General features: G+C 34.6%; 1 long non-coding RNA gene across 2 annotated transcripts; it reads left to right on the top strand.

Moving 5' to 3' along the window:
• The first annotated feature begins 413 nt into the window (after positions 1 to 413).
• Positions 414 to 23,530, top strand: LOC133652643 (uncharacterized). 2 transcript variants are annotated; one of them, XR_009826604.1, is made up of 4 exons: positions 414 to 508; positions 4,334 to 4,425; positions 13,185 to 13,297; positions 20,643 to 23,530. It is a non-coding gene; the product is annotated as an uncharacterized LOC133652643 (long non-coding RNA). The 2 variants fall into 2 exon arrangements; XR_009826603.1 differs by lacking the exon at positions 20,643 to 23,530 and having other exon boundaries at positions 13,185 to 13,298.
• The last annotated feature ends 1,532 nt before the right edge of the window (positions 23,531 to 25,062 follow it).

The following is a 25,062-nucleotide window of genomic DNA, read 5'->3' as shown; positions in this document are numbered from 1 at the left end:
TTTTATCCCAAATTATCATTTAACCCAGACCTGGGCATTCTGCGGCCCGCGGAATATAAAGAAAATGTACTTACTTACTTAAGTCTGTAAGCATGACTTGATGGAGCCTACTGAGAGGGGAAACATACTGAGAAGGGTTTCTAATATTTTGTCCTCTTTTATTTGGCTAAATAAGAGTGGAATTATTAGCGTTGGGGGGGGGGAATTGAATTCCGTTTATTAGATTGAACAGGTGTGCCCAATGGAGTGTTTGGTGAGTGCATATACGTAACATAAACAGCTTCCGGCTAAAGGAGTTTCCATAATTGTATGACCCCCCCAGGATTATTACGGCTTCATTGAAGAGCTTATAATGGCCGTAAAATGCGCTGTAACAATTAAACGCGTTTTCACTGCAAAAATAACTATTGTTTTTTTCAGCCCACAGCGACGGCAACCCCCAAAGCAACCAAGAACGGCAAACCAGGCTATGATGACACGACGCTGCCCCTGATGGAGAAGAACCAAGGTCAGCCAGAACTTGTTGCTGACTCACCTGTTTATTGGATACGTTAGATGGATGTCGAGTGGATCTGACATAATATTGTGAGAGTCCAGTCCATAGTGGATCTAACATAATAGTGTGAGAGTCCAGTCCATAGTGGATCTGACATAATATTGTGAGAGTCAAGTCCATAGTGGATCTAGCATAATAGTGTGAGAGTCCAGTCCATAGTGGATCTAACATAATAGTGTGAGAGTCCAGTCCATAGTGGATCTGACATAATATTGTGAGAGTCAAGTCCATAGTGGATCTAGCATAATAGTGTGAGAGTCCAGTCCATAGTGGATCTGACATAATATTGTGAGAGTCAAGTCCATAGTGGATCTAGCATAATAGTGTGAGAGTCCAGTCCATAGTGGATCTGACATAATATTGTGAGAGTCAAGTCCATAGTGGATCTAGCATAATAGTGTGAGAGTCCAGTCCATAGTGGATCTAACATAATAGTGAGAGTCCAGTCCATAGTGGATCTAACATAATAGTGTGAGAGTCCAGTCCATAGTGGATCTAACATAATAGTGTGAGAGTCCAGTCCATAGTGGATCTAACATAATAGTGTGAGAGTCCAGTCCATAGTGGATCTAACATAATATTGTGAGAGTCCAGTCCATAGTGGATCTAACATAATAGTGAGAGTCCAGTCCATAGTGGATCTAACATAATAGTGTGAGAGTCCAGTCCATAGTGGATCTAACATAATAGTGTGAGAGTCCAGTCCATAGTGGATCTAACATAATAGTGTGAGAGTCCAGTCCATAGTGGATCTAACATAATAGTGTGAGAGTCCAGTCCATAGTGGATCTAGCATAATATTGTGAAAGTCCAGTCCATAGTGGATCTAACATAATAGTGTGAGAGTCCAGTCCATAGTGGATCTAACATAATAGTGTGAGAGTCCAGTCCATAGTGGATCTAACATAATAGTGTGAGAGTCCAGTCCATAGTGGATCTAACGTAATAGTGTGAGAGTCCAGTCCATAGTGGATCTAACATAATAGTGTGAGAGTCCAGTCCATAGTGGATCTAACATAATAGTGTGAGAGTCCAGTCCATAGTGGATCTAACATAATATTGTGAGAGTCCAGTCCATAGTAGATCTAACATAATAGTGTGAGAGTCCAGTCCATAGTGGATCTTACATAATATTGTGAGAGTCCAGTCCATAGTGGATCTAGCATAATAGTGAGAGTCCAGTCCATAGTGGATCTAACATAATAGTGAGAGTCCAGTCATAGTTGATCTAACATAATAGTGTGAGAGTCCAGTCCATAGTGGATCCAACATAATATTGTGAGAGTCCAGTCCATAGTAGATCTAACATAATAGTGTGAGAGTCCAGTCCATAGTGGATCTTACATAATATTGTGAGAGTCCAGTCCATAGTGGATCTAGCATAATAGTGAGAGTCCAGTCCATAGTGGATCTAACATAATAGTGTGAGAGTCCAGTCCATAGTGGACCTAGCATAATAGTGTGAGAGTCCAGTCCATAGTGGATCTAACATAATATTGTGAGAGTCCAGTCCATAGTAGATCTAACATAATAGTGTGAGAGTCCAGTCCATAGTGGACCTAGCATAATAGTGTGAGAGTCCAGTCCATAGTGGATCTAACATAATAGTGTGAGAGTCCAGTCCATAGTGGATCTAGCATAATATTGTGAGAGTCCAGTTCATAGTGGATCTAACATAATAGTGTGAGAGTCCAGTCCATAGTGGATCTAGCATAATATTGTGAGAGTCCAGTTCATAGTGGATCTAACATAATAGTTTGAGAGTCCAGTCCATAGTGGATCTAACATAATAGTGAGAGTTCAGTCCATAGTGGGTCTAACATAATAGTGAGAGTCCAGTCCATAGTGGATCTAACATAATAGTGTGAGAGTCCAGTCCATAGTGGATCTAACATAATAGTGAGAGTTCAGTCCATAGTGGGTCTAACATAATAGTGAGAGTCCAGTCCATAGTGGATCTAACATAATAGTGAGAGTCCAGTCCATAGTGGGGCCAGCAGGAGATCATCTAGAGTGGAGACAGGTCAGCAGCGCAGAGACGTCCCCAACTGATGCACAGATGAGTGGTCCACCTTAGGTCCCGACTTTGGACAGCTAGCGCGTCATCTGTGGTCACCTATGTTTATGCCCTGCCCCTGTTTGAAACCGGCTTACTCTTCCAAAACTAGAATTTAAAGTTTGCTACAATACTTCCTGTACATTCTCGTGGCACATTTACTCTGGTTTGTTTTTGTCGAAACTATTTTTAATCTCATGTTGAGAATGTATGACATCTTTTTACCCTTTCAACCGTTGTCTTCCTTATCGCTTGCCCCAGATATACCAAGTGTCTCTTCTTGATAAAATAGTTAGCTATTTCATGGCAGGCTGTAAAGAATAATGCAAAAATAAATCAACGTTGTATTACGAAGCCACTATAAAAGGTAATTGGTAGAGTAAATCAAATGTGTTAAGTTATTATTCTCAAAGTTATTTAAAAAGTCAAACACTTGATCTCCAGAGTTCCCGTTCAGCCTCACCTCACTTCATCACATCAAAGGACAGGGTTTCCCACACATTCATTTATTTGTGGCGGCCCGCCACGAAATAATTACGTCCGCCACAAATAAAAATAAAAATATATATATATATTTTTTTAATTTTTTTTTATTTTTATTTGTATTATTTTTTAATTTTTTGTCCTGTCCAGCTTCTCAGGCAAATCATATAGTGGATGTAGATGCCCATATAGGCTGTTCAGATTTACTTTACAAAAGAGAAGTGTAGGATACTTCTCTTGTTGCCTTATTTGTATTTGACCACTACTGTTTTCTGTTTATTTGTTACTGACTGTGGCAGGACACCTCTGCCTCTGTTTCACTTTATGTTGCTGGTAAATAATATGGTTGTAGTAGTAGGCTAAAGTTAAATTATTTAGTATGCACTAATTAAAGGGGCAGAGCTTTAAGAGACATTTTAGCTTTTATATTTTATAAGATATATTTTTTGTAAGAACCACAATTAATAAATATATTTCAGTGAATAACTTATTGTTCAAATCTGTATATAAATATGTACATAAAGTGTTGTAATTATATTGTAAAATGGATGGATGGATGGACGTTTAAAACAAAACTGTTATTATTGATTAGTAAGTATACATTGTTTGAGCCTTTTTAGAGAAAATCAAATCATTGTAGTAAATTATGCAAATTACTCGATGATGCCATGGTGACCACGCCCATGGCCACGCCCCCACCGCCACAGGCATCTTGGCAGTTTATGGGAAACACTGAAGGAGTATGATATAATCAGTTGAATCTGCAGCTGTTTTGAAAGCATCAATATTCAGACAAATGATCAAAGTCTTGGAATATTGCATTTAATGATTCAAATAATCTTTTTCTATCCTTTGTATCTGCTAAATTGAGATTTGATGTACAAACCCCGTTTCCATATGACTTGGGAAATTGTGTTAGATGTAAATATAAACGGAATACAATGATTTGCAAATCATTGTATTCCGTTTATATTTACGGAATAAAATGATTTGCAAATCATTGTATTCCGTTTATATTTACATCCAACACAATTCCCCAACTCATACGGAAACGGGGTTTGTAATATTTCCTAAGGACCAACAATTGCTGGTGCTCCAGAATGTCTGTCCTGTGACCTCCAACTACGGAAAAATTACTTTAATCTTCGAAAAACTTTTGAGTGTCCGTGCCGAGATAAGTTTCAGTATGCACAGCATTACATGTCCGCTATTTGACCGCTCTTCTCTGACCTCGTCAGATGGTTACTCCACCATCGACCAGAGGGACAAAGACTGCAAATACAAGACAGGCGACAGCTCGGTGGACCTGACAGAACGGGAACCATTAAAGGTACAAGCAGGACATCAGTAGGATGAAACCATTCTCATTGAAATATTCTCTCTGTTTTATATCTTTCGTCCTCTCCGCGTTTTCTGTGGTGGTCCTCAATAGAACCTTTAATTTCATTCGGGGCTGTGAATATCCCCCAGATCTGTGAACTAACCGCTCATTAATTAGGTTTAGCAATTAAACCCAGATTGATTCAAGTAAATGCCAACAGCGGATTCTTCTGGAAACCACCCTTGGCTCGGCAATAGGAAGACACTTCATCATACCGTTGACAAAAGATTGTTAATAGCAGTGCTGATTGGTCATCTGTCTTTAAGCCATGTCCACACGAATACGTTCTAAAACACCCCTCCGGTGTTAGAACCATTCCCGTCCACATGGTTGCCGTTTTAAAATGATCTCTGTCTACACGAAAACTATCACCAGCTGTCCAATCAGATGCCCAGAAAGCTGCCATTATCTGCGTTGGTAGAATTCTAACGCCTCTGTTCATCGGTATTCTGTAGTGACATATGACGTTACATCAGTGTTGTCCCGATACCAATATTTTGGTGCAGACCACCTTATTTAAATGAGGATTTTTCATGTACTAGGGTTGTCCCGATACCAGGATTTTGGTACCGGTACCTGTTATGATCCGCTGCCTGGATCATTGTCTGTTTAAGTTTTTCGAGTCACTTGTGTTTTCTGTTAGTTTTGGACTCCAATTAGTTCCTGTTTATGCACCTCTGGGTTTGTTGCCATGGCTACGTATTAGTTTCACCTGCCTCTTGTGTTCGGGACGCGCACCTGTTTGTAATCAGAGACATTATTTAGAATTTAGTTTATAAGAGTGTTTCAGTAGTGTTTATAAGAGTGTTTCAGTAGTGTATGTAAGAGTGTTTCAGTAGTGTTTATAAGAGTGTTTCAGTAGTGTATGTAAGAGCTTTTCAGTAGTGTTTATAAGAGTGTTTCAGTAGTGTATGTAAGAATGTTTCAGTAGTGTATGTAAGAGTGTTTCAGTAGTGTATGTAAGAGTGTTTCAGTAGTGTATGTGTTTCAGTAGTGTTTATAAGAGTTTTTCAGTAGTGTATGTAAGAGTGTTTCAGTAGTGTTTATAAGAGCATTTCAGTAGTGTTTATAAGAGTGTTTCAGTAGTGTTTATATGAGCATTTCAGTAGTGTTTATAAGAGTGTTTCAGTAGTGTATGTAAGAGTGTTTCAGTAGTGTATGTAAGAGTGTTTCAGTAGTGTATGTGTTTCAGTAGTGTTTATAAGAGTTTTTCAGTAGTGTATGTAAGAGTGTTTCAGTAGTGTTTATAAGAGCATTTCAGTAGTGTTTATAAGAGTGTTTCAGTAGTGTTTATATGAGCATTTCAGTAGTGTTTATAAGAGTGTTTCAGTAGTGTTTATAAGAGCATTTCAGTAGTGTTTATAAGAGTGTTTCAGTAGTGTTTATATGAGCATTTCAGTAGTGTTTATAAGAGTGTTTCAGTAGTGTTTATAAGAGCATTTCAGTAGTGTTTATAAGAGTGTTTCAGTAGTGTTTATAAGAGTGTTTCAGTAGTGTATGTAAGAATGTTTCAGTAGTGTATGTAAGTGTTTCAGTAGTGTTTATAAGAGTGTTTCAGTAGTGTATGTAAGAGTGTTTCAGTAGTGTTTATAAGAGTGTTTCAGTAGTGTATGTAAGAGTGTTTCAGTAGAGTTTATAAGAGTGTTTCAGTAGTGTTTATAAGAGCATTTCAGTAGTGTATGTAAGAGCTTTTCAGTAGTGTTTATAAGAGTGTTTCAGTAGTGTATGTAAGAATGTTTCAGTAGTGTATGTAAGAGTGTTTCAGTAGTGTATGTAAGAGTGTTTCAGTAGTGTATGTGTTTCAGTAGTGTTTATAAGAGTTTTTCAGTAGTGTATGTAAGAGTGTTTCAGTAGTGTTTATAAGAGCATTTCAGTAGTGTTTATAAGAGTGTTTCAGTAGTGTTTATAAGAGTGTTTCAGTAGTGTATGTAAGAGTGTTTCAGTAGTGTATGTAAGAGTGTTTCAGTAGTGTATGTGTTTCAGTAGTGTTTATAAGAGTTTTTCAGTAGTGTATGTAAGAGTGTTTCAGTAGTGTTTATAAGAGCATTTCAGTAGTGTTTATAAGAGTGTTTCAGTAGTGTTTATATGAGCATTTCAGTAGTGTTTATAAGAGTGTTTCAGTAGTGTTTATAAGAGCATTTCAGTAGTGTTTATAAGAGTGTTTCAGTAGTGTTTATATGAGCATTTCAGTAGTGTTTATAAGAGTGTTTCAGTAGTGTTTATAAGAGCATTTCAGTAGTGTTTATAAGAGTGTTTCAGTAGTGTTTATAAGAGTGTTTCAGTAGTGTATGTAAGAATGTTTCAGTAGTGTATGTAAGTGTTTCAGTAGTGTTTATAAGAGTGTTTCAGTAGTGTATGCAAGAGTGTTTCAGTAGTGTTTATAAGAGTGTTTCAGTAGTGTATGTAAGAGTGTTTCAGTAGAGTTTATAAGAGTGTTTCAGTAGTGTTTATAAGAGCATTTCAGTAGTGTTTATAAGAGTGTTTCAGTAGTGTTTATAAGAGTGTTTCAGTAGTGTATGTAAGAATGTTTCAGTAGTGCATGTAAGTGTTTCAGTAGTGTTTATAAGAGTGTTTCAGTAGTGTATGTAAGAGTGTTTCAGTAGTGTTTATAAGAGTGATTCAGTAGTCTATGTAAGAATGTTTCAGTAGTGTATGTAAGAGTGTTTCAGTAGTGTTTATAAGAGTGTTTCAGTAGTGTATGTAAGAGTGTTTCAGTAGTGTTTATAAGAGCATTTCAGTAGTGTTTATAAGAGCGTTTCAGTAGTGTTTATATGAGCATTTCAGTAGTGTTTATAAGAGCGTTTTAGTAGTGTTCATAAGAGCATTTCAGTAGTGTATGTAAGAGTGTTTCAGTAGTGTTTATAAGAGCATTTCTGTAGTGTTTATAAGAGCGTTTCAGTAGTGTTTATATGAGCATTTCAGTAGTGTTTATAAGAGCGTTTCAGTAGTGTTTATAAGAGCATTTCAGTAGTGTTTATAAGAGTGTTTCAGTAGTGTTTGTAAGAATGTTTCAGTAGTGTATGTAAGAGTGTTTCAGTAGTGTTTATAAGAGTGTTTCAGTAGTGTATGTAAGAGTGTTTCAGTAGTGTTTATAAGAACATTTCAGTAGTGTTTATAAGAGCGTTTCAGTAGTGTTTATATGAGCATTTCAGTAGTGTTTATAAGAGCGTTTCAGTAGTGTTTATATGAGCATTTCAGTACTGTTTATAAGAGCGTTTCAGTAGTGTTTATATGAGCATTTCAGTAGTGTTTATAACAGTATTTCAGTAGTGTATGTAAGAATGTTTCAGTAGTGTATGTAAGAGTATTTCAGTAGTGTTTATAAGAGTGTTTCAGTAGTGTATGTAAGAGTGTTTCAGTAGTGTTTATAAGAGCATTTCAGTAGTGTATGTAAGAGCTTTTCAGTAGTGTTTATAAGAGCATTTCAGCAGTGTTTATAAGAGTGTTTCAGTAGTGTTTATAAGAGCATTTCTATAGTGTTTATAAGAGTGTTTCAGTAGTGTATGTAAGAATGTTTCAGTAGTGTATGTAAGAGTGTTTCAGCAGTGTTTGTAAGAGTGTTTCAGTAGTGTATGTAAAAGTGTTTCAGTAGTGTTTATAAGAGCATTTCAGTAGTGTTTATAAGAGCGTTTCAGTAGTGTTTATATGAGCATTTCAGTAGTGTTTATAAGAGCGTTTCAGTAGTGTTTATATGAGCATTTCAGTAGTGTTTATAAGAGTGTTTCAGTAGTGTATGTAAGAATGTTTCAGTAGTGTATGTAAGAGTGTTTCAGTAGTGTTTATAAGAGTGTTTCAGTAGTGTATGTAAGAGTGTTTCAGTAGTGTTTATAAGAGCATTTCAGTAGTGTTTATAAGAGCATTTCAGTAGTGTTTATATGAGCATTTCAGTAGTGTTTATAAGAGCGTTTCAGTAGTGTTTATATGAGCATTTCAGTAGTGTTTATAAGAGCGTTTCAGTAGTGTTTATATGAGCATTTCAGTAGTGTTTATAAGAGTGTTTCAGTAGTGTATGTAAGAATGTTTCAGTAGTGTATGTAAGAGTGTTTCAGTAGTGTTTATAAGAGTGTTTCAGTAGTGTATGTAAGAGTGTTTCAGTAGTGTTTATGAGAGCATTTCAGTAGTGTTTATAAGAGCGTTTCAGTAGTGTTTATATGAGCATTTCAGTAGTGTTTATAAGAGTGTTTTAGTAGTGTTTATAAGAGCATTTCAGTAGTGTATGTAAGAGCTTTTCAGTAGTGTTTATAAGAGCATTTCAGTAGTGTTTATAAGAGTGTTTTAGTAGTGTTTATAAGAGCATTTCAGTAGTGTATGTAAGAGCTTTTCAGTAGTGTTTATAAGAGCATTTCAGTAGTGTTTATAAGAGTGTTTCAGTAGTGTTTATAAGAGCATTTCAGTAGTGTATGTAAGAGCATTTCAATAGTGTTTATAAGAGTGTTTCAGTAGTGTACGTAAGAGCATTTCAGTAGTGTTTATAAGAGCATTTCAGTAGGGTATGTAAGAGTATTTCAGTAGTGTATGTGAGAACATTTCAGTAGTTTGTATAAAAGAAAAAGACTTCAGTTGTTTATGTAAGAGCATTTCAGTAGTGTATGTAAGAGGTCATTCTGAATAATGTCCCTAACGGCTCCTCATAATTTAAGCCTGCCTTTGCCAGTCAGTCGGTCTGGCATCTTTGTTGGCGTCACGCTACTGTTACGTAAGTTTTGCTTGTCTCCTAGCACCCGCTAGTGATCTCTAGTCTGCGCTAAGTAGTAGCCTTAGCTTCAAGTGCCATCGGCACCTTGTTCCGTCGGTTTGTTTTCGGTTTTGTACCTCTTTCAGTGTTAATTTACGATTAAATCATGTTCGTACCTGCAAGTCCTGTCCGGAGTCGTCCGTTTACATCCTGGGAGAACAAACCTCGCAGTAAGCCGCAACCCCGTCGTAACCGGTACCAGTACCAAAATGTATTTCGATACTTCCTGGTACTTTTTTAAATAAAGGGGACCACAAGAAATTGCATTATTGGCTTTATTTTAACAAAACATCTTAGGGTACATTAAACATATATGTTTCTTATTGCATGTTTGTTACTTAATTAAAATAATAAAAACATACTAGACAACTTGTCTTTTATTAGTAAGTAAGCAAACAAAGGCATTTTGGTGATTTAACCCCCAATTCCAACCCTTGATGCTGAGTGCCAAGCAGGGAGGTATTGGTTCCCATATTTTAGAGTCTTTGGCACGACCTACCGATCTCAGGGCGGACGCTCTAACCACAAGGCCACTGAGCAAGTCAAAGGACAAAAATATGTGTTTACGTGTGGACAATAGAAAAAAAATCATTTTTTAAATATTCATGACCGTGTGGACATAACAAGGTTTTTTTATTTTTCTAATTGTATTTAAATATGTGCCTTTACTCAGTAAACATTGTGCAACACTGCTCTACTGTAGTTCTTGTACTCTCGGTGTTAATGCAACAAATAGTCTAATAATCTCCATTAACCTCTAAAGCAGGGGTCACCAACGCGGTGCCCGCGGGCACCAGGTCGCCCATAAGGACCAGATGAGTAGCCCGCTGACCTGTTCTAAAAATAGCTCAAATAGCAGCACTTACCAGTGAGCTGCGTCTATTTTTAAAATTTTATTTATCTACTAGCAAGCTGGTCTCGCTTTGCTCGACATTTTTAAATCTAAGAGAGACAAAACTCAAATAGAATTTGAAAATCCAAGAAAATATTTTAAAGACTTGGTCTTCACTTGTTTAAATAAATTTTTACTTTGCTTCTTGTAACTTTCAGAAAGACAATTTTAGAGAAAAAATACAACCTTAAAAATGATTTTAGGATTTTTAAACACATATACCTTTTTACCTTTTAAATTCCTTCCTCTTCTTTCCTGATAATTTAAATCAATGTTCAAGTAATGTTTTTGTTTTTATTGTAAAGAATAATAAATACATTTTAATTTAATTCTTCATTTTAGCTTCTGTTTTTTCGACGAAGAATATTTGTGAAATATTTCTTCAAACTTATTATGATTAAAATTCCAAAAAAATATTCTGGCAAATCTCGAAAATCTGTAGAATCAAATTTAAATCTTATTTCAAAGTCTTTTGAATTTCTTTTAAAAATTTTGTTCTGGAAAATCTAGAAGAAATAATAATTTGTCTTTGTTAGAAATATAGCTTGGTCCAATTTGTTATATATTCTAACAAAGTGCAGATTGGATTTTAACCTATTTAAAACATGTCATCAAAATTCTAAAATTAATCTTAATCAGGAAAAATTACCAATGATGTTCCATAAATTTTTATTTATTTTTTTTCAAAAAGATTCGAATTAGCTAGTTTTTCTCTTCTTTTTTTCGGTTGAATTTTGAATTTTAAAGAGTCGAAATTGAAGATAAACTATGTATCAAAATTGAATTGTCATTTTTTTTGGTGTTTTCTCCTCTTTTAAACCGTTCAATTAAGTGTAAATATCATTAATTATTAATAATAACATTGAGTTAAAGGTAAATTGAGAAAATTGGCTATTTCTGGCTATTTATTTAAGTGTTTATCAAACTGGTAGCCCTTCGCATTAATCAGTACCCAAGAAGTAGCTCTTGGTTTCAAAAAGGTTGGTGACCCCTGCTCTAAATTCTTAGTGGCCACATGCGTGGACAGAACCTTTTAGCTCTTATTTCCAAAATTGTGTACACTACTGAATTGGGGTCTTATGGCCACTTATGTGGACACCTATACTGCCATCTGGTAGTGTCAGAAGAGTATAACATACAACGGAATTTGGAAAAATTACAGCGCAAAGAGGCAAAAATTTGTGTTTTTATGAAACTTTTGTTTTGAAGGGGTGATTGCCAACTTCCTGTTGATTTTTGTTGAAGGATGTCAGTGTATGAAATGTAGCTCTAAGTCAGACCTACATAGAGGTTTTTGTTGCATGTCTCTACGATATTTGCACTGGGAGTTAGAGGAAGTTGTGTCTGTGTTTTTTTCCTAGGTGCTGCGGCACAGTGGTTCTTTTATTTGAAGGCTCGTAAAATCAAAACCGTAGCACTTATTAAAAAAGCTTTCATCAACTTTTAATCAGAAGGGTTCAATCTCTCTCCTGTAGTAGTTTGAAGCCGAAACGACAAACGCGCTCAGAGGAGATAATGTTTGATGTTAGGTGACCGGTTTTAACAAAAAGTTCGTTTTGAAGGAGGGATTGCAAATTTCCTGTTGATTTTTGCTGAAGGATGTCAATCTATGAAATGTAGATCTAAGTGAGACCTACGTAGAGGTTTTTCTTTCATGTCTCTAAGACGTTCCTACCGGAAGTTACAAGCAGTTTTGTCTGAGTTTTCCTCTGAGGAGCAGTTTTGTCTCTGTTTTATTCAAAAATTGCGCTAGAGCACATTTTTGAGTTTTGGGGTTCAGTTTTTTTTTAGATCGCAATTTCCCCCAGTCCCGATGTGTGTAAAAAGTTTGGTGAGTTTTGAAGTATTTTAAGGGGGTCAAATTACAGCTCAAAAAGGCAAAAATTTGTGTTTTTAGTCATTTTTTATGTTGAAGGGGAAATTGCCAACTTCCTGTTGGTTTTTGCCCGAGGATATAAAATTATGAATTGTAGGTCTAAGTGAGACGTACATACAGATTATTGTTTCCTAGTGCGAGTTACAGGCAGTTTGTTTTTGTTTTTTTCCTAGGGGGCGCTAGAGCGCAATTTTGATTTTTGGGGTTTGGTTTTTTTACTAAAGTGTGCTGTCACAGTTTTTCTATTTCTATAAAATTTGGTGAGTTTTGAAGCATGTTAAGGGGGGCAAAGTAGTGCGCAAAGCTGCGGAATAATAATCAACCTTACAATTTCAATAGGTTCCTTTGTACCTGTACAAAGGACTCCCTGTGGGAGTCCTTTATTCCTTTATACGATATTATCGGACATCCCTACTTAAAACCCCTTCTTTTTAAAAAAGCCTTTTTTTTTAGATATATGCATACTAGTTTTAGCTATTTGGCTGTTCTAGTTTTTATTTTTTTAAATTTTTTTATTATTATTATCTTTTTATTTTTATTTTTTTTAATACACCGTAGCACTTTGAGGTTGTTTACTCAATGTAAAGTGCTTTTTACAAATAAAATATATTATTATTATTATTATTATTATGTGGTATATACTGTATGTGACGAGGTAAACACATTGTTTTACAACGGGTGGAGGTGTGTTGGTATAATTGGCAAAGGCACACCCTGAACGCGCATGGTTGCCAGGTAATCACAAAAACGACCACTCGCATTGTTGGACAGTTTTGAGTCTCAAATTTAGCCAAACATGCATGTCTTTGAGAAGTAACGAGAGAGAGAACCCACTAATGGAATACTAATGCATTTTAATTTCAATGTTTTAATCATATTCATGTTTAAGCTCAATTCCTGAGCTATTCTTTGCACAGCTCTTAAATCTAAGTCTGCGAGAATAATCATCTTTATTGTCAGTGTAGAGCTTCTAAAGATGTCCTCTAAGTCTGCCATCTGTACCGCTCAAAGGTTTTGCCAGAATTATTATGCAACTTGTCCTCTTCGCATGTTTGGTCTGGTTTCTCTCCCTCTTCGTCTTGCCTACGGCAGGAAATTAACCGCAGCTTTTTTTTCTGCCTCGTGTGCATGTCTATGTCTAATGTATTGACCTCTTTTTTGTTTTTGCTTTTGTCTTTTTTTAACCCACCCTCCTGTGAACACAGAATGACACAAGTAGGAAACACTATATCAGGAGTAACAGGCCTGCGGTCAGTCTGGTGGACGCTTGTGATGTTAAGCCCCAGCCTGTTGATTCCTGGGTCTAAATGCATGCATGGTAAGGTCTGAAAAGGAAAAAAAAATCTGCAAAATAACCACCCTCACCTCTTAAGTTGGACTGCAGCAACCCTTTCCCATTCCCTGTTTTGTTCATCAGTTCCGTCTCCTTTCCCCTTACCTGCAACACAATGCATCATCACTTTGCACCTGCAACAAGCGCAGATCTCACCTGGTTCCACTGTATGTACTAGGGTCAAAATTGCAGTGGTCAAAATGTATCAGTGGGGGGGGGGGGGGGGGGGGGGGGGGGGGATAAATGAATATAAAAAATGTGTGGATAATTGCCTTTTATTATTTTCAACTAGCATAAGAAATGAAAGATAGATATTTAGTAAGATGACAAAAATAAAAGAAATGAAGATATAAAACATAATATAACGGAAAAAAAAGAGAAATTGAAAAAAATAAATGAATATAAAAAATGTGTGGATAATTGCCTTTTATTATTTTCAACTAGCATAAGAAATGAAAGATAGATATTTAGTAAGATGACAAAAATAAAAGAAATGAAGATATAAAACATAATATAACGGAAAAAAAAGAGAAATTGAAAAAAATAAATGAATATAAAAAATGTGTGGATAATTGCCTTTTATTATTTTCAACTAGCATAAGAAATGAAAGATATATATTTATTAAGATGACAAAAATAAAAGAAATGAAGATATAAAACATAATATAACGGGAAAAAAAGAGAAATTGAAAAAATAAATGAATATAAAAAATGTGTGGATAATTGCCTTTTATTATTTTCAACTAGCATAAGAAATGAAAGATATATATTTATTAAGATGACAAAAATAAAAGAAATGAAGATATAAAACATAATATAACGGAAAAAAAAAAGAGAAATTGAAAAAAATAAATGAATATAAAAAATGTGTGGATAATTTCCTTTTATTATTTTCAACTAGCATAAGAAATGAAAGATATATATTTATTAAGATGACAAAAATAAAAGAAATGAAGATATAAAACATAATATAACGGAAAAAAAAGAGAAATTGAAAAAATAAATGAATATAAAAAATGTGTGGATAATTGCCTTTTATTATTTTCAACTAGCATAAGAAATGAAAGATAGATATTTATTAAGATGACAAAAATAAAAGAAATGAAGATATAAAACATAATATAACGGAAAAAAAAGAGAAATTGAAAAAATAAATGAATATAGAAAATGTGTGGATAATTGCCTTTTATTATTTTCAACTAGCATAAGAAATAAAAGATAGATATTTATTAAGGAGAAAAAAATAAAAGAAATGAAGATATAAAACATAATATAACAGGAAAAAAAAGAGAAATTGAAAAAATAAATGAATATAAAAAATGTTTGGATAATTGCCTTTTATTATTTTCAACTAGCATAAGAAATGAAAGATATATATTTATTAAGATGACAAAAATAAAAGAAATGAAGATATAAAACATAATATAATGGGAAAAAAAAGAGAAATTGAAAAATTAAATGAATATAAAAAAAGGGTGGATAAAACACACGCCTTTTATTATTTTCAACTAGCATAAGAAATGAAAGATAGATATTTATTAAGATGACAAAAATAAAATAAATGAAGATATAAAACATAATATAACGGGGGAAAAAAAGAGAAATTGAAAAAATAAATGAATATAAAAAATGGGTGGATAATTGCATTTTATTATTTTCAACTAGCATAAGAAATGAAAGATAGATATTTATTAAGATGACAAAAATAAAAGAAATTAAGATATAAAACATAATATAACGAAAAAAAGAGAAATTGAAAAAATAAATGAATATAAAAAATGTATGTATAATTGCCTTTTATTATTTTCAACTAGCATAAGAAATAAAAGATAGATATTTATTAAGGAGAAAAAAATAAAAGAAATGAAGATATAAAACATAATATAACAGGAAAAAAAAGAAATTGAAAAAATAAATAAATATAAAAAATGGGTGGATAATTGCCTTTTATTATTTTCAACTAGCATAAGAAATGAAAGATATATATTTATTAAGATGACAAAAATAAAAGAAATGAAGATATAAAACATAATATAACGGGAAAAAAAGACAAATTGAAAACATAAATGAATATAAAAAATGTGTGGAAAACAGTATACTGAGTTTTTCACATTTGTTTCTTGTTTTTGTTGTAACAATGCACAACAGAGCTTGATAATCGTGTCAGAGCCTGATTCAAAGCGTCAGGATCGCATCAAAGCGTAATAAAGTTCAATAAAGCGTAATAAAACATATCAAAGCGTGATTTAAAGCGTATCAAAGCGTGAGGAACGGTAACAAAGCGGCAACTAATTCGTATCAGAGCGTATCAAAGCATAACATTACTTCAGAGATCAGGATATTCGTGGAAAAATTGACAAAAATGACGGCGCTTTGCTTGCCGCTTGAAAGCGCGGCAAGCGCCGTTGGTGTGAACCAAGCATAAAGCAATAGACTCCAGGAACTGATTATTGTTGGGTGGCCACTGATGTCCCCACTGAGCATGTGGTGGTTTAGGTCAACATTTTATTCCATCAGCATTGGGTCTGTTTGTTTGTGTCCCATTCTTTTAATGCCGTACGTCCATGTGTCTGTAGCATCGTGTTGACCTTCCTGTCTTCCTACTCCAAGTCATCATATTTTCTCTCCATGCTCGTTTTTATCCTAACTGTATCACGACTTGAGATCTGTAGTCACAGTGGTGCTATTCAGTCTAGTAATGCTGCCTGATTCCAAAGGTATACACCGTTAGAATGACCTAAGGTAAGTAATTGCGCCTCAACTCCAGCCTCTCATGATTTTAATCATTATCAGACAATTAAGTTCATCTCTCATACCTCTTTTTAGTAGACTTCAAAGGCATTGCGATGACAAGTTCAATAGCTTATTACTATTTGTGTTTGCATGTAATTGAAAGAAAAAGCATTAAAATAAACTACCGTACATCACTAGTAGACACTCGTGATCTCGCCCTGTCTCTGTCCTGTCCGCGTCGAGGTACTCGATGTCCGTCCTTGGTTGTCAGCAGGCAGGGTCTGGAATCAAACTGCCGACACGAGACAACCTCGCAAAGCAAGATTACTCGTTGTGTGCCTTTGCACAGATAGAAAAGTACAACTTCAACACAATTGATAATAACTATGGCAACAGCCTTTAAGCATAAGAGTTGTGTGATAACTCATACATACAAACCCCGCTTCCATATGAGTTGGGAAATTGTGTTAGATGTAAATATAAACGGAATACAATGATTTGCAAATCCTTTTCAACCCATATTCAGTTGAATATGCTACAAAGGCAACATATTTCATGTTCAAACTGATAAACTTTTTTTTTTTTGCAAATAATCATTAACTTTAGAATTTGATGCCAGCAACACGTGACAAAGCAGTTGGGAAAGGTGGCAATAAATACTGATAAAGTTGAGGAATGCTCATCAAACACTTATTTGGAACATCCCACAGGTGTGCAGGCTAATTGGGAACAGGTGGGTGCCATGATTGGGTATAAAAACAGCTTCCCAAAAAATGCTCAGTCTTTCACAAGAAAGGATGGGGCGAGGTACACCCCTTTGTCCACAACTGCGTGAGCAAATTGTTGAACAGTTTAAGAACAACGTTTCTCAAAGTGCAATTGCAAGAATTTTAGGGATTTCAACATCTACGGTCCGTAATATCATCAAAAGGTTCAGAGAATCTGGAGAAATCACTCCACGTAAGCGGCATGGCCGGAAACCAACATTGAATGACCGTGACCTTCGATCCCTCAGACGACATTGTATCAAAAACTGACATCAATCTCTAAAGCAGGGGTCACCAACGCGGTGCCCACGGGCACCAGGTAGCCCGTAAGGACCAGATGAGTAGCCCGCTGGCCTGTTCTAAAAATAGCTCAAATAGCAGCACTTACCAGTGAGCTGCCTCTATTTTTTTAAATTGTATTTATTTACTAGCAAGCTGGTCTCGCTTTGCTCGACATTTTTAATTCTAAGAGAGACAAAACTCAAATAGAATTTGAAAATCCAAGAAAATATTTTAAAGACTTGGTCTTCACTTGTTTAAATAAATTCATGAATTTTTTTACTTTGCTTCTTATAACTTTCAGAAAGACAATTTTAGAGAAAAAAATACAACCTTAGAAATGATTTTAGGATTTTTAAACACGTATACCTTTTTACCTTTTAAATTCCTTCTTCTTCTTTCCTGACTATTTAAATTAATGTTCAAGTACATTTTTTTTTTATTGTAAAGAATAATACATCAATTTTAATTTAATTCTTCATTTTAGCTTCTGTTTTTTCGACGAAGAATATTTGTGAAATATTTCTTTAAACTTATTATGATTAAAATTCAAAAAAATAATTCTGGCAAATCTAGAAAATCTGTAGAATCAAACTTAAATCTTATTTCAAAGTCTTTTGAATTTCTTTTAAAATGTTTGTTTTGGAAAATCTAGAAGAAATAATGATTTGTCTTTGTTAGAAATATAGCTTGGTCCAATTTGTTATATATTCTAACAAAGTGCAGATTGGATTTTAACCTATTTAAAACATGTCATCAAGATTCAAAAATTAATCTTGATCAGGAAAAATTACTAATGATGTTCCATAAATTCTTTTTTTAATTTTTTCAAAAAGATTCGAATTTGCTAGTTTTTCTACTCTTCTTTTCGGTTGAATTTTGAATTTTAAAGAGTCGAAATTGAAGATAAACTATGTTTCAAAATTTAATTGTCATTTTTTTTCGTGTTTTCTCCTCTTTTAAACCGTTCAACTAAGTGTAAATATCATTAATTATTAATAATAACATAGAGTTAAAGGTAAATTGAGCAAATTGGCTATTTCTGGCAATTTATTTAAGTGTGTATCAAACCGGTAGCCCTTCGCATTAATCAGTACCCAAGAAGTAGCTCTTGGTTTCAAAAAGGTTGGTGACCCCTGCTCTAAAGGATCACCACATGGGCTCAGGAACACTTCAGAAAACCACTGTCACTAAATACAGTTGGTCGCTACATCTGTAAGTGCAAGTTAAAACTCTACTATGCAAAGCGAAAGCCATTTATCAACAACACCCAGAAATTCCGCCGGCTTCTCTGGGCCCGAGCTCATCTAAGATGGACTCATGCAAAGTGGAAAAGTGTTCTGTGGTCTGATGAGTCCACATTTCAAATTTTTTTTGGAAATATTCGACATCGTGTCATCCGGACCAAAGGGGAAGCGAACCATCCAGACTGTTATGCCTGGTTCACACCAACGGCGCTTGCCGCGCTTTAAAGCGGCGAGCAAAGCGCCGTCATTTTTGTCAATTTTTCCATGAATATCCCGATCTCCGAAGTAATGTTATGCTTTGATACGCTCTGATACGAATTAGTTGCCGCTTTGGGGGGACGAATTACCGTTCCTCACGATTTGATGCCGCTTTGATCCGCTTTGATACGCTTTAAATCACGCTTTGATGCGTTTTATTACGCTTTATTGAACTTTATTATGCTTTGATGCGATCCTGACGCTTTAAATCAGGCTCTGACACGATTATCAAGCTCTGCTGTGCATTGGAATTAATGTGTCATGAACATTAATTTGTAATAATGACTTTGAAATGTGATATTGTTATGTAATTATGTGCAATTTGGAAGATGCTGTGATAATTATATTGTGAATTGATGAATAAATTGCGTGCGCACACATAATATAATAAGAAAGAGAAATATGATAAACAAATAAGTTAAAAAAATGTGAAAAACTCAGTATACTAAGTTTTCCCCCTTTTTTTTTTAGATTTATCTGTTTATTTGATTTCTCTTTTTGTTTTATTATATACAGGATAAAACACATAATGTAATAAAAAAGAGAAATATGATAAACAAATAAGTTAAAAAAAAATGTGAAAACTCAGTACACTGTTTTCCACACATTTTTTATATTCATTTATTTTTTGAATTTCTCTTTTTTTGTGTTATATTATGTTTATTATTTATTATGTTTTATATTCATTTATTTTTTCAATCTCTCTTCTTTTTTCATTATATTATGTTTATTATTTATTATTTATTATGTTTTATATTCATTTATTTTTTCAATGTCTCTTCTTTTTTCGTTATATTATGTTTATTATTTATTATTTATTATGTTTTATATTCATTTATTTTTTCAATTTCTCTTCTTTTTTCGTTATATTATGTTTATTATTTATTATTTATTATGTTTTATATTCATTTGTTTTTTCAATTTCTCTTTTTTTCGTTATATTGTGTTTATTATTTATTATGTTTTATATTCATTTATTTTTTCAAATTCTCTTTTTTTCGTTATGTTATGTTTATTATTTATTATGTTTTATATCTTCATTTCTTTTATTTCTTTGTCATCTTAATAAATATCTATCTTTCATTTCTTATGCTAGTTGACAATAATAAAAAGGCATTTCTTTTATTTTTTATATTCAATGTCACTAGTCAATATCACAGTCACTTCCTATTTGTAGTTGTAGACTGGGGTCCGCGCTTTGAACCAAGATCTGTTAAGCTTTCCTACGCTTTGAGTCAAGCTTTGCTGAGCTTTGTCAGGCTTTGATACGCTCTCGGCGCTTTATTCCATCCTGACAGAGCGCCAAATTTTTTTAAACCGTTTAAAAAAATTTGGCGAACTTGCCGCATGTCCTGCTTCACTACAAGCTTTCCCACGATCCATCAGGACCCTCACGCTTTAATCAGGCTTTGTTACGCTTTAACGCCGCTTTGCATGCCGCTTTAAAGCGCCGTCAAAGCGCCGTTGGTGTGAACCTAGCATTATCGACGCAAAGTGTAAAAGCCAGCATGTGTGATGGTATGGGGGTGTATTAGTGCCCAAGACATGGGTAACTTACACATCTGTGAAGGCACCATTAATGCTGAAAGGTACATACAGGTTTTGGAACAACATATGCTGCCGTCTTTTTCATGGACGCCCCTGCTTATTTCAGCAAGACAATGCCAAGCCACATTCAGCACGTGTTACAACAGCGTGGCTTCGTAAAAAAAAGAGTGCGGGTACTTTCCTGGCCCGCCTGCAGTCCAGACCTGTCTCCCATCGAAAATGTGTGGCGCATTATGAAGCCTAAAATACGACAGCGGAGCAAAAAAAAAAAGTTTATGAGTTTGAACATCAAATATGTTGTCTTTGTAGCATATTCAACTGAATATGGGTTGAAAATGATTTGCAAATCATTGTATTCCGTTTATATTTACATCCAACACAATTTCCCAACTCATATGGAAACGGGGTTTGTATGTTAAATTGCTTTGCTTTGTTTTCCTACTGAGAAAATGTGTTATTATTTCTATGTGTCTAATGCTTTTATGTATTGTGTTCCAGGCTTAAAAAAAAAAAAAAAAAAAAAAAAAAAGCGACGGGAGTGCCACACCAGGAGGGTCTCTCACATCACCACTGCCATTTCATAAGGAGCTCACATTGGGGAGCTGAACTTTGTACAGATAGAGGATTTTAAAGATAATAACACCGACGACCAGAACGGCGACCAGCATTATTATATGAAAGAAAAAAAAAACAACAACACAATATGAAGTGACACTTCCTACTGCTTTTACATTTCTACATTCCCACGGGACTAGCATGTGAATTCTACAGTGTTGACCTTTGCTGAGCTCTGCAAGTTACGGGGCCACGTGGAGGCGTGACGGGGGCAGGTGAGTGGGAGAGGAAGGAATCTTTTTATTTGAGCTTGCTTTCACACCCGGAGGACTTACAGATGGTCCAATTTCTTAGTCCCGACTTTTTTCAGTTTGTTGTGGCTTTGCTGGTTTTTTTGGACGTGAGCAGGTTCGGAATTGGAGTGTTTGAAAGATACTGGATGTCTATATTTAAAAAAGGAGCGGTAACATAGTGGATCGACATGTACGCTAAGGGCCTGATTTACTAAGATCCAAATGCCTCGCGCTAAAACAGCGTGTGCAATCTATACAATTGCGTCTACATGTCGCGCGTGATCTACTAAGACCGTGTGTGCAATTAAAAAGTGGTGCAGACCGTTTTATTTACGTAGGATTTTGCATGTACGATACTGGGCATCACCAGGGAGACACTCATTTACTGCACGTCCATGTTGTCACGCTCCTGCCTGTGGCGTTTTGCTGTTTTTATACAAGCAGGGGGACATATACCACTTTTTATGGGCATTTTTGATATGGTTAGGAGGGGAGGTGACGGCAACAGACACCAGGGGGCGGTAATGTTCAATGATTTATTATATATATAGTTAAAATATATATATAATAATAATAAACAATACTAAATAAACCAGGGGTGTCCAAACTTTTTCTACTGAGGGCCGCATACGGAAAAATTAAAGCCTGCGGGGGCCATTTTGATAGTTTTCATTTTCAAATCATAACAAAATATATGGATTTTGTTTGTTTTTTTACCTTTAGGGCTCCCGGGGACTATCGGCCGATAAATGCGTTAAAATGTAATATCGGAAATTATCGGTATCGTTTTTTTTATTATCTGTATCGTTTTTGTTTTTTTGTTTTTTTTATTAAATCAACATAAAAAACACAAGATACACTTACAATTAGTGCACCAACCCAAAAAAACTCCCTCCCCCAATTTCTTTCTGTTATCAATATTCTGGTTCCTTATTATATATCAATATATATCAATACAGTCTGCAAGGGATACAGTCCGTAAGCACACATGATTGTGCGTGCTGCTGGTCCACTAATAGTACTAACCTTTAACAGTTAATTTTACTCATTTTCATTCATTACTAGTTTCTATGTAACTGTTTTTATATTGTTTTACTTTCTTTTTTATTCAAGAAAATGTTTTTAATTTAGTTATCTTATTTTATTATTTTTTTTAAAAAGTACCTTATCTTCACCATACATGGTTGTCCAAATTAGGCATAATAATGTGTTAATTCCACGACTGCATATATCGGTTGATATCGGTATCGGTTGATACCGGTATCGGTAATTAAAGAGTTGGACAATATCGGAATATCGGATATCGGCAAAAAGCCATTATCGGACATCCCTACCGGGGACCATAAAGTGTCTAAGTCATTAAAATGTTAAAAACAAGTCAAATTATTTTTTTTATTTGTTTTATTTAACGCTTACAGTAAATCTCTTCAGTATATCAACTTCAGGATGATATAAAATTTAAAAAACCAAAAAGGTTTTATGCCTTTTCTGTCAAGACAACTTTGTTTTTTATAATAAAAGTGAAATATGCAGTATTTCCCCCACTGCCCAAAACATTCAGAAAGCAATGTTTGATGTGAAGTAATGACAGATCAATAATGCAGGACACCATTGATTTTAATTCTTTAATATTTTTGAGTAATCACAGTGAAAAGATAAATAAAATCCCATTAAATATATTTAGGATACAAAAGGTGCCCCACTCAAAGTGATACATTTGTATTAGGTTTTTTTTTTACTTTCAACACTTAAGTTACTAGATCAACTTCACATATATCTGTCCATTTTACGTTTGAACTATTATTTTGTTTGTTATATGCTCTTTTGTCAAAGAAAACGTTGATGTTTTTGTATGGCAACCACACAATATATGCAATATTTTCCACATAAAACATTTTAAAGTGAAATATTTGAAATAATTGGAGCCTTGAATAGGTCAATAATTCATTATAACATTGATTTTTCTTTTTTTTTTAAAGCAATGGCAAAAAAAGAAAAATAAAGATAGACAAGAGAAAAAAAAGCAGCCTGCATGGCAGCTTTGTGTCAACATTGCAACTTTTTCTAGTTTGATGTCACCTCATTCCACTTTTTGGATTGTTTATTTTGCAATAGCATTTCCAAACAATTAGCTGCGGCCCGCAAATGGCCCCCGGGCCGCACTTTGGACACCCCTGAAATAAACTATAGAATGGTGTGTGTGACAAAAACCCAAGAGTGAGTGGTGTTGGATCAGGGGTCACCAACCTTTTTGAAACCTAGAGCTACTTCTCGGGTACTGATTAATGCGAAGGGCTACCAGTTTGATACACACTTAAATAAATTGCCAGAAATAGCCAATTTGCTCAATTTACCTTTAACTCTATGTTATTATTAATAATTAATGATATTTACACTTAATTGAACGGTTTAAAAGAGGAGAAAACACGAAAGAAATGACAATTAAATTTTGAAACACAGTTTATCTTCAATTTCGACTCTTTAAAATTCAAAATTCAACCGAAAAAAAGAAGAGAAAAACTAGCTAATTCGAATCTTTTTGAAAAAATTAAAAAAAGAATTTATGGAACATCATTAGTAATTTTTCCTGATTAAGATTAATTTTAGAATTTTGATGAAATGTTTTAAATAGGTTAAAATCCAATCTACACTTTGTTAGAATATATAACAAACAATATATAACAAACAAAGCTATATTTCTAACAAAGACAAATCATTATTTCTTCTAGATTTTCCAGAACAAAAATTAAAAAAATTAAATAAAAAGACTTTGAAATAAGATTTAAATTTGATTCTACAGATTTTCTAGATTTGCCAGAATAATTTTTTTGAATTTTAATCATAATAAGTTTGAAGAAATATTTCACAAATATTCTTCGTCGAAAAAACAGAAGCTAAAATGAAGAATTAAATTAAAATGTATTTATTATTCTTTACAATAAAAATTTTTTTTTTACTTGAACATTGATTTAAATTGTCAGGAAAGAAGACGAAGGAATTTAAAAGGTAAAAAGGTATATGTGTTTAAAAATCCTAAAATCATTTTTAAGGTTGTATTTTTTCTCTAAAATTGTCTTTCTGAAAGTTATAAGGAGCAAAGTAAAAAAAATTTATAAATTTATTTAAACAAGTGAAGACCAAGTCTTTAAAATAATTTCTTGGATTTTCAAATTCTATTTGAGTTTTGTCTCTCTTAGAATTAAAAATGTCGGGCAAAGCGAGACCAGCTTGCTAGTAAATAAATACAATTTAAAAAATAGAGGCAGCTCACTGGTAAGTGCTGCTATTTGAGCTATTTTTAGAACAGGCCGGCGGGCTACTCATCTGGTTCTTACGGGCGACCTGGTGCCCGCGGGCACCGCGTTGGTGACCCCTGTGTTAGACTATGTGTGTAATGTTGTGTTGGGGCGAGAGGAGAGACAAGGCAGGAAGACAGTCCGTTGGGCAGGCAGATGGTCCAGGGCGAGAGAGGGGCGTCGAGAGGTCCTTGCCCAAGCGGGAGGTGGAGAATCCAAAAGGGCAGTCCGGGAAGCAGGGAGAACAACAGGGGTATCACAGGAGAACACGGGAAGACAACAGGAACATCAGACACAACGGAAGCCAGACACGGGGTGCTTACAAAGGTAACAGCAGATTATATTCCGGCCCGGCATTGGCAGGTTGTGCGGGCTTATGAAGGCAGCTCGTTCATACCAGGCAGGTGCGCTGATTGCATGTGCCAAATATTTTTTTTAATTTCTGTAGCGCAGAGGATTCTCTGTCCGTCGTGTCTTTGCAGCGAGAGCACTCCTCTCACAGCCGTGTGCGTAACTGTGTCAATTGTTTTTTCAAATGTGCTAAATAAAACGTAAATTAGGATAGGATAGGACTTTATTGTCATTGCACGAGTACAAGGAAACTTTGTTTTCAGCACAAACCCGTTCAAGATTAGACAAACAAACAGTGTACAGGGTTACAGAACAGGAACGCTGATGGGTCGCCAAAGGCGCCCCGTAAAAGATGGGAAAAAGGTAAAACGCTGGGGAAGAAGATGAGTAAAAAAAATACAATCTAGACGGGGCTCCTAAGGG

The sequence above is a fragment of the Entelurus aequoreus genome, linkage group LG06, assembly GCF_033978785.1.
Source record: "Entelurus aequoreus isolate RoL-2023_Sb linkage group LG06, RoL_Eaeq_v1.1, whole genome shotgun sequence".
Taxonomy (NCBI): Eukaryota; Metazoa; Chordata; class Actinopteri; order Syngnathiformes; family Syngnathidae; genus Entelurus; species Entelurus aequoreus.
This window is presented reverse-complemented; position numbering and strand designations above follow the sequence as displayed.